Source organism: Varanus komodoensis, unplaced genomic scaffold (genome assembly GCF_004798865.1).
Source record: "Varanus komodoensis strain SLA01 unplaced genomic scaffold, ASM479886v1 scaffold3, whole genome shotgun sequence".
In the NCBI taxonomy this organism is placed as follows: domain Eukaryota; kingdom Metazoa; phylum Chordata; class Lepidosauria; order Squamata; family Varanidae; genus Varanus; species Varanus komodoensis.
Window position 1 is genome coordinate 35,381,149 of NW_025335761.1, and position 12,545 is coordinate 35,393,693.

At 43.4% G+C, this 12,545-nt stretch overlaps 1 long non-coding RNA gene across 2 annotated transcripts; it reads right to left on the bottom strand.

The window, feature by feature from the left end:
• Positions 1-361: 361 nt before the first annotated feature.
• On the bottom strand, positions 362-12,503 carry LOC123026869. 2 transcript variants are annotated; one of them, XR_006415402.1, is made up of 3 exons: positions 12,274-12,503; positions 2,776-2,855; positions 362-1,056 (listed from the first exon to the last, which is right to left on the bottom strand). It is a non-coding gene; the product is annotated as an uncharacterized LOC123026869 (long non-coding RNA). The 2 variants fall into 2 exon arrangements; XR_006415401.1 differs by lacking the exon at positions 12,274-12,503 and having other exon boundaries at positions 2,776-4,444.
• Between the last annotated feature and the right edge of the window lie 42 nt (positions 12,504-12,545).

Here is a 12,545-nt window from a genome sequence, read left to right on the forward strand (position 1 = left end):
CGCAGCAGAGGGGTTCAAGAGCCACGTGCAGCTCTGGAGCCGCGGGTTGCCGACCCCTGGTCTAGACCAACATTTGGGAGATCAACAGGGGAAGCATTACAGAAGAACAGGTTTGTAACAGTGAAAAGGGGAAGGAAAAACTTGACAGCTACATGAAGACAAGCACGTCTGGGATCCCTGTCATAGGAAGCATAATCTCAGCAACAGGCACAGTGACTCAGCTTTGTGGTGGAAATATGCTGAAGAGCAGGAATGACTGTCAGGGATCCTCTGTTTTATGAACTGTGGACTCTGTCTGGGATAACTATCCCGCAAGACAGCCCTAACGTATAAAATGAAGGAAATGCAATGCAGAATCAGCAATATTTCTGTGTTTCTTTTTATTTGTTGTATGCGTTGTATTGAAATCTAAAAGGACTTGAATGAGAGGTTTTCCTTCAAATTCTTCACCCTCCTTATATTTAGAGGCTGCTTTTTCAATTAAAGGCTTCGATGAGGTTTAAGGGAAAAAAACAAAACTAAAAGACCCAATACATCACCATTAAAAAAACATCACAAATAAAAACACAGGCATGAAGCAGCAGGACATTGCAGGTAAAATGCAACTTAAAATAAATAAAAATCAATCATTCATATTTGGGGCAACAAAACTGAGTCCACAGTCAAGGCTGGGCAGAATAAAGTAGATTCTGCTGCTCAACAGAAGAGGAGCCTGCAATCGAGGAGCCATATGGACTTCTAGGGAGGGAGTTTCGCTCGGGCACTGCAACTGAAAAGGCTTCCTCTTGGCTCACCACCAAATGCACCTCTGAAAGATGGATCTGATAGGCAGGCTGGATGGCTGTGGAGGCAGTCCTTAAGAGTTCCTGGGCCCAAACTATATAGGGCTTTAAAGGGCACAGCATGTTGCATTGTGCCTAGGAACCAGCGGGAAGTGAATGGAAAGTGGCAGTGAAGAACCTAGACTTTTTAATCGGCACTCCAGACCATGGTGCTTTCAAACAAAGGGATTCTAGTGCTCCCAGTTCTTCCATCTTCTTCTACTTAATGGATTTTCTGCAGTAAGAAAAAAGAAGCAGTGCTGGATCAACATAGGATAGTTACAAGCAGAAGGTGACAACACCTGCACCCATGATAAATTTCATCAAATTTCATCATCAAATTTATCATGGGTGATGGCATGATAGAAAGATAGCATCCAGAAGCATCCCCCAATTAACCACAGCTTTTGGCCAAACACTTTTCAAAGACAGTCTCAATAACTGTGTAAGATGTACCAGTCCACTATGACGGGTGGAGAAGTTGAGGGCCTTCAGCTCATGTTGGGTTCCTATCATTCCTACCTATTGGTCATGTTGGCTGGGGCTGATAGGAGTTGTAATCTGATAGGGGTGTTGGTAGGCCTGGCCCTGAATCTATTTCCCAGGACCCTGGGGCTATTCCACATAGTTCTGAAAGTTCATTGGTGCTGATGGAAGTTTTTGCCCTGGGATTAATTGCCATTCAGAGGGCAATTTTCAAGGGAGGTTGCAGGTGGGGACAGAAGAGTTAACTCTGGTCTTCTCACAGGCAACAATCTGCCCAGTCCCAGAAAAATCTTTCTCTGTATGACAATTATGCTCAGAAAAAATGTTTTCCATTGGTTTGGGGTGAACTGGGACAGGGTAACACTTAACTGAAGAGTTTATTTTATTTCAGAGTATTTGGATAAGAAATTAATTGGTTGGCATTGCCTCCTGTGAAATTTAAACAAATCAATGTAATCCTTTCTAAATTTGCATATCCAAATGTAAATTAGCATAGGCAGAATTTTGTCGCATGAGTTTGGGACCCAAATCTACAATGCCAGGAGTCTAGCAACATTTAGAGGCACACAGGTTCCCCACCCCTGGCCACCAGAAACCCTTTGTCACTTCTTCCTTCTCCTTTTCCTCTGCACTGACTCCATCCCCCAGTTCTGACCCACCATTCTTTTTCGGCAACAACCCTGTGGGCACTGGCTTTTGGCCAGGACTATCAATCAAAAAGCACTGTGCACTATTTTGTTTCCTTTCTTGACAGATTTTTGCTGTAATATGAAAAAAGGCTAAAGAAGTGAAGACAAAATATGGGAAAGTTATAAGTGGAAATCCTTGTCATCTGAGCCTTGTGTGAAATTCTCTGCAAGGGGCAGTACATTTGTGCAGGACCAGCCTGGCCAGAAGCACTCCTGTTCCAGGGCTTCAGACTGATCACCTGGAAAGGTGCCTGGGATCGTTGCTTCATTCCCAATGGTCTCACCACCTAGTCAGTTCTTCAGAGAAGCAAGCAGACAAGAGACAGGTTGGGATTTTCTGCCACTCAGCATCATTGTCTTTTCTGCTGCTTTTCCAGAGGTGTAAGTGAGAATGCCCTCCATGTGGCAGGAAGATCGCTGGCCCACAAACTAAAGTAGCAGCTGTGGTAAAAATAGCTTAGAACAGCCTGGCCTAGTCAGATGTGTTGGACTGCGACTCTCAGCATCCCCTAGCAGGAACACCAGAGGTTGTAGTCCAACACATCTGGATGCACCAGGTTGGGGAAGGCTGCGTTTGGGGTTACATGGCCAAAGGGGATCGTGGAGGCACAAAATGAGCCAGAGGCAGGCGCATGCACAGAAGCCGGCAAAGCCTGCCAAGAGCACATGCCTGGCCAGATGAGCAGTGCCATTCTCTGAGATTTTACTAGGCTGTGAGCTGTGCCAGCACAGCAGACTACACAGCCTGGGAAAAGAGTGGGACCCACTTATAAACTGACCTTTACAGTTCTTGCCAAAGTCGCTGCTTCCAGAAATGCTCCTGGGACACAGGCTCCAACTGTGGGAAGGCTGCCCCATTCTGCAGCAGATAAAAAGAGCTGCCCAATCTCATACTTGCCTTGATCGGGGGTGGGTAATTCCGGCAAAGGGGGAAAGGGTTAGGAGCTCAAACTATCCCCACTCATCCACAACTGTCAGTCATTAGCTTCTCTGCAATTATTCCTCACCCTGTCTTTTCCCAAAAGGCAACTAGTCTCCTGCATAAATCCAGACAGATATGTTAGGTATTAGGATTAAGCCTGAAGTTCTAGCAAAGGAAGTTTGACCTGGTCCCCAGGGAGGCTAAGGAGAGTGGGGGGATGAATCAGACAGTCTGCAGACTGAGAACAGTCTGATTTGTGCTGCCTAAACAGCCACTTCCACCTTCCATCAACTGCAGCAAAGGAGCTGCTTTGGGCTTTTACCAATCCAGCCCTTCAGGCTGCCAGGAATGGCTGCTTTCCCACCTCATTTACTTTGGCTTGGTATCTCTCAAATATTGCTTTATCCAAAATAAACCCAGCATTTCCCCAAAGAGACTTCTTCCTGATGCTTAACATAGACCTGCATCACACCCTGCAGCCTCCAAATTCTCACCATACAGTCTTGCCTTGCTTTTTATTACATGGGCTCCAAATCCTGCTCCTCCCCCCCACCACACACACACTTCTCTTTCTGCTTCTGTTACTTGGCACAGACTGTGGATCCCCATTAAAACTTGCAGATTGCTGGCCAGTGTCCATCAATATTTGAAACTGAGACCTCTATACCTCTTTCCCCTTGTTCTTACAGCAAATCTTTCCCCATTTCTCCACTGCAGCCTTCCCCAATTTACACATCCATCACCCTCAGCTAACATGAGGTGATGGGAGTTGTAGTCCAACACATCTAATGGGTGCCTGTTTGAGGAAGGCTGCTCTACTGTCTCCTTGTTTCTTTCCAGGCCCTTGGTTTCCAGTGACACAGCCAGTAAAAAGTACTGCAATATTTTACCAGCTAGCTGCTCTGAGGAGGCACCTTATCACACTAGGTCATGTACATCTGGGAGGATGGGAGGCACATGGGTTGAGGTTCAGTGGGCAATAAACTGGGTTAACAAAGCTAATGCGAGTTACTTGAACATAACATACAGCCACATTAGAACCATGCTGAGGGAATTTTCTGAACTGTCTTCATCCCCATGAGAAACAAAACCTATGGGTTGAATACAAACATAGTCCTACTTAGAGTAGACCCACTGACATCAATGTAACTTCAGTTTGTCATTACCAACCTCAATTCCATTTATTTCAATAGGCCTACTTTTGTATGAACAACCCTAAGTACATACAGTGGTATTTCCCCCCATAATCATTGCTCCCTGTTCCTGCTTCTCCTTCCTTTCAACTTCCCAGTTGTGTTCCTGACTGCTGAACTTTACATTGTAAGCTCCATGGGACAGGGATCTCTTGATCTCTCTTTTATATATTTATCTGCACAATCCTATGAACATCAGAAGCACTAGATAAAGTGAGATAATTCATTAAACTTAAAATCACATTTTCCATCTATCAGACACCCAGTGTGATGTATAATAAAACAGATATTAAAACTTCACATAAAATCAAGAAACATAGGAGCAAAAATCATAACATGAAATTGTACTGCATTCAAATGAAAAAATGATGCATCTAAAAACTTTGCAGAACAAAACAGTTTACTAGCTATCTAAAACAAAATAAGGACTTTGAGAATAAATTTCATGAATGGGACACTGCTACTGAAAAGGCCCCACCTTGAGTATCTTCCAACATAGTCTCTAGGTGGTGGAGCATATAACACAGCCTCCAATAAGGATAGTAATTACAGACACCTCCACAGAAAAGGAGGTGGTCTCTCAGCCATCTGGGCCCCAAACCCAGAAATAAACAGAGTACAGAATACAGAATAAACCAGCACCTGAACTGCGCCTGTAAACAACTGGAAGCCAGCAAAGCCTTTGCAACACCAGCATAATATGTTTTACAAAGTGCACTTCTAAGAAAATTCTAACAGCTACATTTTACCCTAGCTAATGGCTTCTCACTGTTTTTAAGGGTGGCCTCATGTAGAACACATTAACATAGGTCACATGTAAAGTGATTAAAACATGAATCACTGTAACCAGATCTGTGATTCACTATGTATTACAGATAGTCATAGAACCCAACTCAACACTAACATCAAGAGCCACATGTTAAGAATGGCTCTAGCAAACTGGAGTGTATCCAGAGGAAGGCAAATGGGTCTGGAAGCCAAATCCTATGAAAAAATAGTTGAAAAACCTCAGTATATTTAGCCTGGAGATATGAAGATTAAGGACAATCATGATAACTGCCTTCAAATAGCTAAAGGGCTTTCAAAAGTGAAGACTTGGGGAGATAGGATGGCACTTTTCAAGTACTTGAAAGGCTGCCACAAAGAGGAAGGCCAGGATCTCTTCTCAATCATCCCAGAGTTCAGGACACAGAATAATGGGCTCAAGTTTGACCAAGCCAGATTCCAGCTAGATATCAGGAAAAATTTACCGACTGTTAGAGCAATACAATAATAAAGCCCATTACCCAGGGAGGGCTTGGACTCTTCCACACTAGAGGCTTTCAATTTGGAACTGGATAGCCATGTGAGAGGGATGATTAACTTGGTGCCCTGCACTGAGCAGCGGTTGGACTCAATGGCCTTTGGTTCCTTCCAACTCTACTGTTCTGTAATTCTGTGAAAAGATGAAGCAGACTTTTCCACTGTTCCAGAAGGCAGAACTAGAATCAATGGTGGAAATTGCAGGAAAGCAGATTTCTGCTAAATGTTAGGGAAAACATCCTAATGGTAAGTGCGGTTCAACAGTGGAACAGACTGCCCTGAGAAATGGCAGGCTCACCCCTGCTTGAGCAGGGGCAGGACACCCATCTATCAAGGATGTTGCAATTGTAACTTGCACTGCAGATCCTGCACTGAACAAGGGGTTAAGGTAGATGGCTTCAAAGTTCCTCCAACTCTCCTTTTTCTTTTTCTGCTTTAAACATGATCAAATTCTATCTGTAATTTAATCAGCTCTGGGCTCCTGGAAGATTGATGGTGAAAAGGAGAAGGAGTCAGGAATTGGTGTCTGGGGAACAAAACAATTTACTTCTTCCTGTTGTCGGATCACCTGTCTCTCTTCTGTTTCTTGAGGGCTCTCAATGCCAAGGTTGCAACAACCTTCCCTGGGAATGTGCCAGATAGGTTTTCTCAGACAGTTTACACTGGAGCTGCCTCTTCCAGCTGAAATAACAACAGCTGCCTTAACTCAAAACTTTGATACTGGAGCCAATAGAAAAGATGCAAGAGACAGGACAAATGAAAGAAGCAGGGACCAAGACTGGAGGCAACTGAAAGTAGCATCCTATCTGGAAGGCTGAAGGAGACTGAAAAATTAAGCTGGACTCTATCAAATCCAATCAATGAAAACCAGTATGCAGAGACAGAAGCTGAGCAGGAAGCCCTCTGTAAGCACAGGTAGGAAAAATTACGACCTCAGAAAAGCTTTATTCAGTTGAGCAATCATGGAATTATTACTATTTAGACAAGAGAACACCAAAGGGTGCTGTTGCTACATACTATGAAGCAATCTCCAACTTATGGCATCCCCATGAATGAATGCCCTTTGAAAAGTCCACTCCTTGGCAGTCCTGCACAGCTTTTGTAAACTCAAGTCTGTGACTTCCTTGATAGAATTGAACCAGCTCTGGATATAGACTGTATAGGGAGATAGAGGAGGACAAAGGAACACACTTTATTTTCAAAGGGCATACCATAGGAGGTGTTGCCTTAGTTAAAGAGGGCACAGAGCCCAGTAGAGTCGACAATCTAATGTGTGAAGACTCCTCCACAAAATATGGGTGAAAATGTTTCATTCCAAAGCTTAGTCATACAAGTATGCTATTGTCCCCCAGTACAGAATGCCCAGGCTGATCTTGAGGTAGGAATTATCAGAGACCACCAACAAAGGCAATATTGTAATAATGAGGGACTTTATCCCAGTCATGTCCATGAATTGACTGGATAAATGCATGCTGCAGTTCTGATAGAGAGGTTAAATGCCTTGATGTCGTAAATGACTGTGCCCTAGAGCAGCTGGTCATGGTCCCAAGCAGAGGAGAGGCAATCTTGGATTTAGTTCAAGGGGGGCTGCCCAGGACATAGCACAGGATGTAAATGTTGTTGAGCCATTAGGTAACAGTGTCCATGCTGGTATCAGATTTAATATACAGCTAGGTGGAAGACTTCTAAAGAGGTCAGTTGTGTTGACTTCAAAAGATGAAACCTCTCAAAAATGAGGGACCTTGTAAAGAAGAAGCTAACAAGGGGAATCAAGAAGTTTAAATTGCTTCAAAGTGCTTGGGGATTACTCAAAAACGCTATAATAGAGGCACAGATAATATGCATACCACAAGTGAGGAAAGACAGCACAAAGTCCAGGAAATCACCAGCATGGTTAACACATAGAGTCAAAGAAGCTACTAGTGAGAAGAAAGCTTCCTTGAAAAAATGGAAGTCTTGCCCAAATGAAAAGAGCAGGACAACAAACTTGCACAAGGGAGACACAAACAGACAATCAGAGAAGCAAAGAACTAGTTTGAGAAGCATATCACTAATAATAACAAGGCTAAAAATAAAGAATTATTTAAATATATTGAAATAAAGTGGAAAAGGAAGCAGCTGGCAATGAATGATAACAGAATTAAAGAAGCACTAAGTGGGGACAAGCAGGTTGCAGAAAAGCTGAATGAATTATTTTTGTCAGTCTTCACAGCAGAGGAAGCAGAGCAGATACCTGTCCCCGAGCTTAAGTATTCTGGAAGGGAGTCTGAGGAATTAAGGCAGATAGTATGACAAAAGATGAAATTCTCAACCTTATTGACAAACTGAAAGTTGGCAAGTCACCTAGTCTAGATGGCATCCAACCTATGGTTCTCAAAGAGGCTCAGTCCAGATATGATGGAGGTACTGCTGGTGGGGAGTCCATCTGTTTAACTGGGGAATTTTCAACCTGTTCTGGACAAGGTTGCACTCCCTCTACAGGATAAGGTTCGCAGCCTTGGAGTACTCCCAAATCCTGAATTGTCACTTGCTGCCCAGTTGGACTCCATTTCCATTCCATTTCCAGGAGCGCTTTAAATCAGCTTTGGCTGATTTGCTTGGATGAGCAGAGCCTTGTCACAGTTATCCATGTACTGATAACCTCCTGCTTGTTTTACTGTATGTGGAGCTGCCTTTGAAAATGGTCAAGATCTTGCAACTTGTCCAAAATAGGCAACATGCCTGCTGACTAGCACTGGTATTCGTGAGCGTATCACGCCGATCCTATGCAGGTTACAGTGGCTGTCCTGGCCCAATTCAAAGTGCTCATGATGACATATAAAGCCCTAAAAGGTTTGGAGTCATGTTATCTGAAGGAGCATCTTTCCCCATACACACCTGCCCATTCACTGCAGCCTTTATCCAAATCCCTCCATCGCATTCCTTCCCCCCCTAATGAAGTGAGGGGGGAGTTCCCAAGGAGGAGGGCCTTCTCCTGCATAGCACCCCAACTCTGGAATTCAATCCTGTTCAAGATCTAGTTGGCACCATCCTTTTTTGGCTTTTAGGCACCAACTAAAGACTTATCTGTTTAGCAGTTGTTTTGACAGGTGAATTTTTAGGTATTAATAACATTATTTTATACTGTTGCCAATGGGACATGAGGAGAGATATTTAAAGGAGAGATATTTATTTCTAATTTTAATGGATTATGCTTTATTGTTGGGTTTTTATATATGTATATAGTATTTAGTATTTATTAATTCTATTTTTCTATGGTTTTAATCCTGTTAATTTATTTACTGATTTTATTGGCTCTTGTAGTAAATGTTATATTGTGTTTGTATTGTTTTACATTGTTGAATTTTAATATGTTGCAAGCTGCCCAGAGAGCCTATAGCTAGTGAGGCGGCATATAAATTGAATAGATAAAAAAACTCAAATAAATTATAAAAGGAACTGCTGACCTTCTTACCAAATATTTAATATGTCCCTAAAATCAGTCCTTATACCAAAGGATTGGAGATTAACCAATATAATACCAATTATATAACCCTAAAAAGATATCTGGGGGGAAATCCGGGAAATTACATGCCAGTTAGCTTAACATCTGTTCTGGGTACACTGCTTGAAAGCATTACTAAAGATAGCAAGCAAGCAGAGGGCCAGGTTCTGCTGACACACACACACACACACACACACACACCCCGGCATGGCTTCCGCAAGGGGAAGCCCTGGAGTTCTTTGAGAGTGTCAGTAAGCATGCAGACAGGGACAATCCAGTAGACACTGTTTACTTGGACCTCCAAAAAGGCTTTGACAAAAACCCTCACAAAAGGCTCCTGAGCAGATTAAGCAGTAATGGAATAAAAAGAGGGGTCCCTCTTAGGGATCACTATCTGCTTAAAGAACAGAAGATTGAGGGTAGAAATAAATGGTAACTTTTCCCGATGGAGATATGTAACAGGTGGAGTTCCACAGCTTTCTGTATTAGGATCAATGTTTTTCAACCTATTCATAAACGATCTGGAATTAAGAATGGGAAGTGGCCAAGTTTGCTGATAATACTAAACTTTTTCGGGTGGTTCAAACCAAAAGGGATTGTGAGGAGCTCCAACAGCTGGGAGAATGGGCATCAAAATAGCAAATGCAGTTTGATATAAGTAAGTGTAGAGAAATGCATTTTGGGGCAAAAAATCCCAACTTCAAAAATACACTGATGGGATCTGAACTAGCAGTGACTAAGCTAGAAAGGGATCTAGGGGTAGTGGTAGACAGCTTGTTGAAAATGTTGGCCCAGTGAAACAAGCCATGAAAATGTTAGCCCAGTGTGCAGCTGCTGTGAAGAACTCCATGCTAGGCATAACTGGGAACAGAACAGAAAACTGAACTGCCAAAATCTTACTTTCTTTATACACGTCTTTGCTGCAATTGCACTTGGAATATTGTGTTCACTTCTGGTTGTCTATCTGAAAAAGGCCATTACTGAATTGGAAAAAGTACAGAGAAGGGCAACAAAAATGATCAGGGGGCTGGAGCAGGTCCCCTATGAGGAACAGTTACAACAACTGGGACTGTTCAGCCAGAAAAAAGGCAAGCAAGGGGAGACATGGTAGAGATGTTTAAAATAGTGCCCTTTGTGGAGAAAGCGGAAAGGAAGACATTTTTCTCCCTTTCCTATAACCCTTGCACCCAGGGTCATCCTGTGAAACTGACTAGTGGGAGGTTTAGAACAGATAAAAGGAAGTACTTCTTCACACAGCATATAGCTACACTATGGAATTCGTTGCCACAGGAAGTGGTGATGGCTGCCATCTGAATGGCTTTAAAAAAGGATTGGACATATTCATGAAGGAGACTAACAGTGGCTACTGGCTTTGCTGGCTATGTGCTACCTGCTTTACCAGGGATGGCCTGCCTGCATACACCAGGCTGAGGAGCTTGGGCAGGAGAAAGTCTTGCAGCCATCCTACCTGAGCGATTTTATGGGCAGCTGGTTTGAACTTGTGTGTACAGAGAATGCACAGAACTGGATGGGCCTTTGGTCTGAACCACCATGACCTTTCTTATGTTCCTAAGTCTCCCTCTTCTTGTTTGCCTTCAACTTTTGTTAGTGGTTTCTTCCCCAGTGAGCCTTGCCTTCTCACGATGTGCCTGAAATATAACAGTCTTGATTAGCCATTTTTCTTCCAGGGAAACTCTGGCTAGATTTAATCTAGGATTCACTTGTTCATCTTTGCCTTGGACCAGGGAATTCTCAAAGCTTTTCTCTAGCATCATGTTTCAAACACATTTATTTTCTTCCTGTCGGCTTTTTTCACGCTCTAGCTTTTACACACATATGTAGTGATCAGGAATACAAAATGTCAAAGCAAAACACACAAAACAAACAGTCTTGAGAACTGCCAAGATTAAACTGTGCCTGGGAAACTCAATTCAAAATTCATTCCACTCTTTCCAAACCAGTCTTACAACAATCTAGGATGGAAGCCCTTCTCTTACTCCAAGGCACCATGTATTCACCTATGGTAGCAAAAATGTGGTAACAACTTCCACAGTACTACCTAACTAAGGTTAGCAGTTCACAGTTCCAAGAACCTTTTCTGGGTTCTGAGTGACAGACACCTAAAAATGGAACATGCTGGTTGTTGCCCATAACTGACACACTGATAGAAAAAGATTGATAAAGGTTAAGAGAGAAAGGAGAAGTGTGGTTTTTTTATGGTGCATGGGCAGCTGGTGAATCCTGTGCTAGTGAAGCTCCTTAGCTATCTAGGCTTTACAGGAACTATCCATGGTGCTTACTCCAGCTCCAAAATAGGCTTGCCACTGTATAGAACCATGGATAGTTCCTATAAAGGTAAGAATAAAAGCTGCACTGGCTTAGGATCCCCTTTTGCATAGGAATCACCAGCCTTCCCTGAGGAGACACGAGAGAGATTTGTTTCCTTAGATGAGTTTAGTGTAATTAGAAATGAAGGATGGCAAGATTTCTGTAACTCCAAGAAGTTTATTACATTTTGATTAGCTTTGCATAATCCCAGAGGTAAAATAAGGCATGGCGGTTTATTTTCTATTCCAGAAGCGTACAAGCCACCTATCTAGCACAATTACCCTCACCTGGTCTGGGCCGTCATGATGGCTGGACCTAGTGAGGGTGGGTGGTTGCTGAGGTTTACAAACCCCAGAGATTTCAGGATGATTTGTAAAGCATCCCAGCCAGCCACCTTCACTAAATTCAGGCACCACAACAATTCTGACCTGGCAAAGGATTCAATGAATTGGGCAGCTCGTGACTGGCAAATGCAGAGAGGGAAAATAAGCCACCATGACCTTTCCTGCCTCTGTTATCATGCTCACATGCCCTTTATCTTTGGAGGGAGCTCCAAAGAGAGGCAGGCCTTTTTCTGCTGTTCTGTCATTGCACAATATCCATATGAGGGAGGTCAAGTTGAGACTAAGCAATTGGCCTGAAACTCTCTAGCAAGTCTTCATGACTTGTTCTGGCATGGAGATGCACTTGCCAAAATTCCACTGTCTGTGTAGCTTTAGCATCAAGGCTATTCCTAGATCAGAGGTAAAGTGCACAACTTGTATGACAAGGATCCAGAATCATTCCTGACATTTTCAAGCAGAGCCAGGAAAAACTGGAGAGCCCTGAAGAGGGGTTGCCAGATGGCCTAACGGCTGATTCAGTAGAAGGCAGCTTCATATGTGATTGAGAGTAAGCCACACCGAATTCAGTAGGATTTATAGGCAAGTAAACATGCAGGGGGTATAGTAATTTTTTTGCATCTACTCGCTCTACGCAGTGCTGACTCCAGTATCTGAGGACTATTGGGCAAGATCCCTCAATGTGCCCCCTCCCTCAGTGAGCCTACCTCTTCACCACCATTGTCACCAGCTGCTAAAGCTCTTCATCACTGGAACTTGCTTGCTTGACAGACAAGAGCCCGTGAGCAAGCAGGCAGGGGCATCTACTGCTCCTTCTCCTCACTCCCACTGTAGTCCGCAGGCCAGCAGTTTCTGAGATCCACGAGTTCCCAGCCTCGACTTTATAAAGGGACATCATGCTTAACTACAGCGCTGTCCGCACTAAACCACCTCGCTCTAACACTCAATGCGTGATTCGACGGCCTCCTCTAAAAGGCGG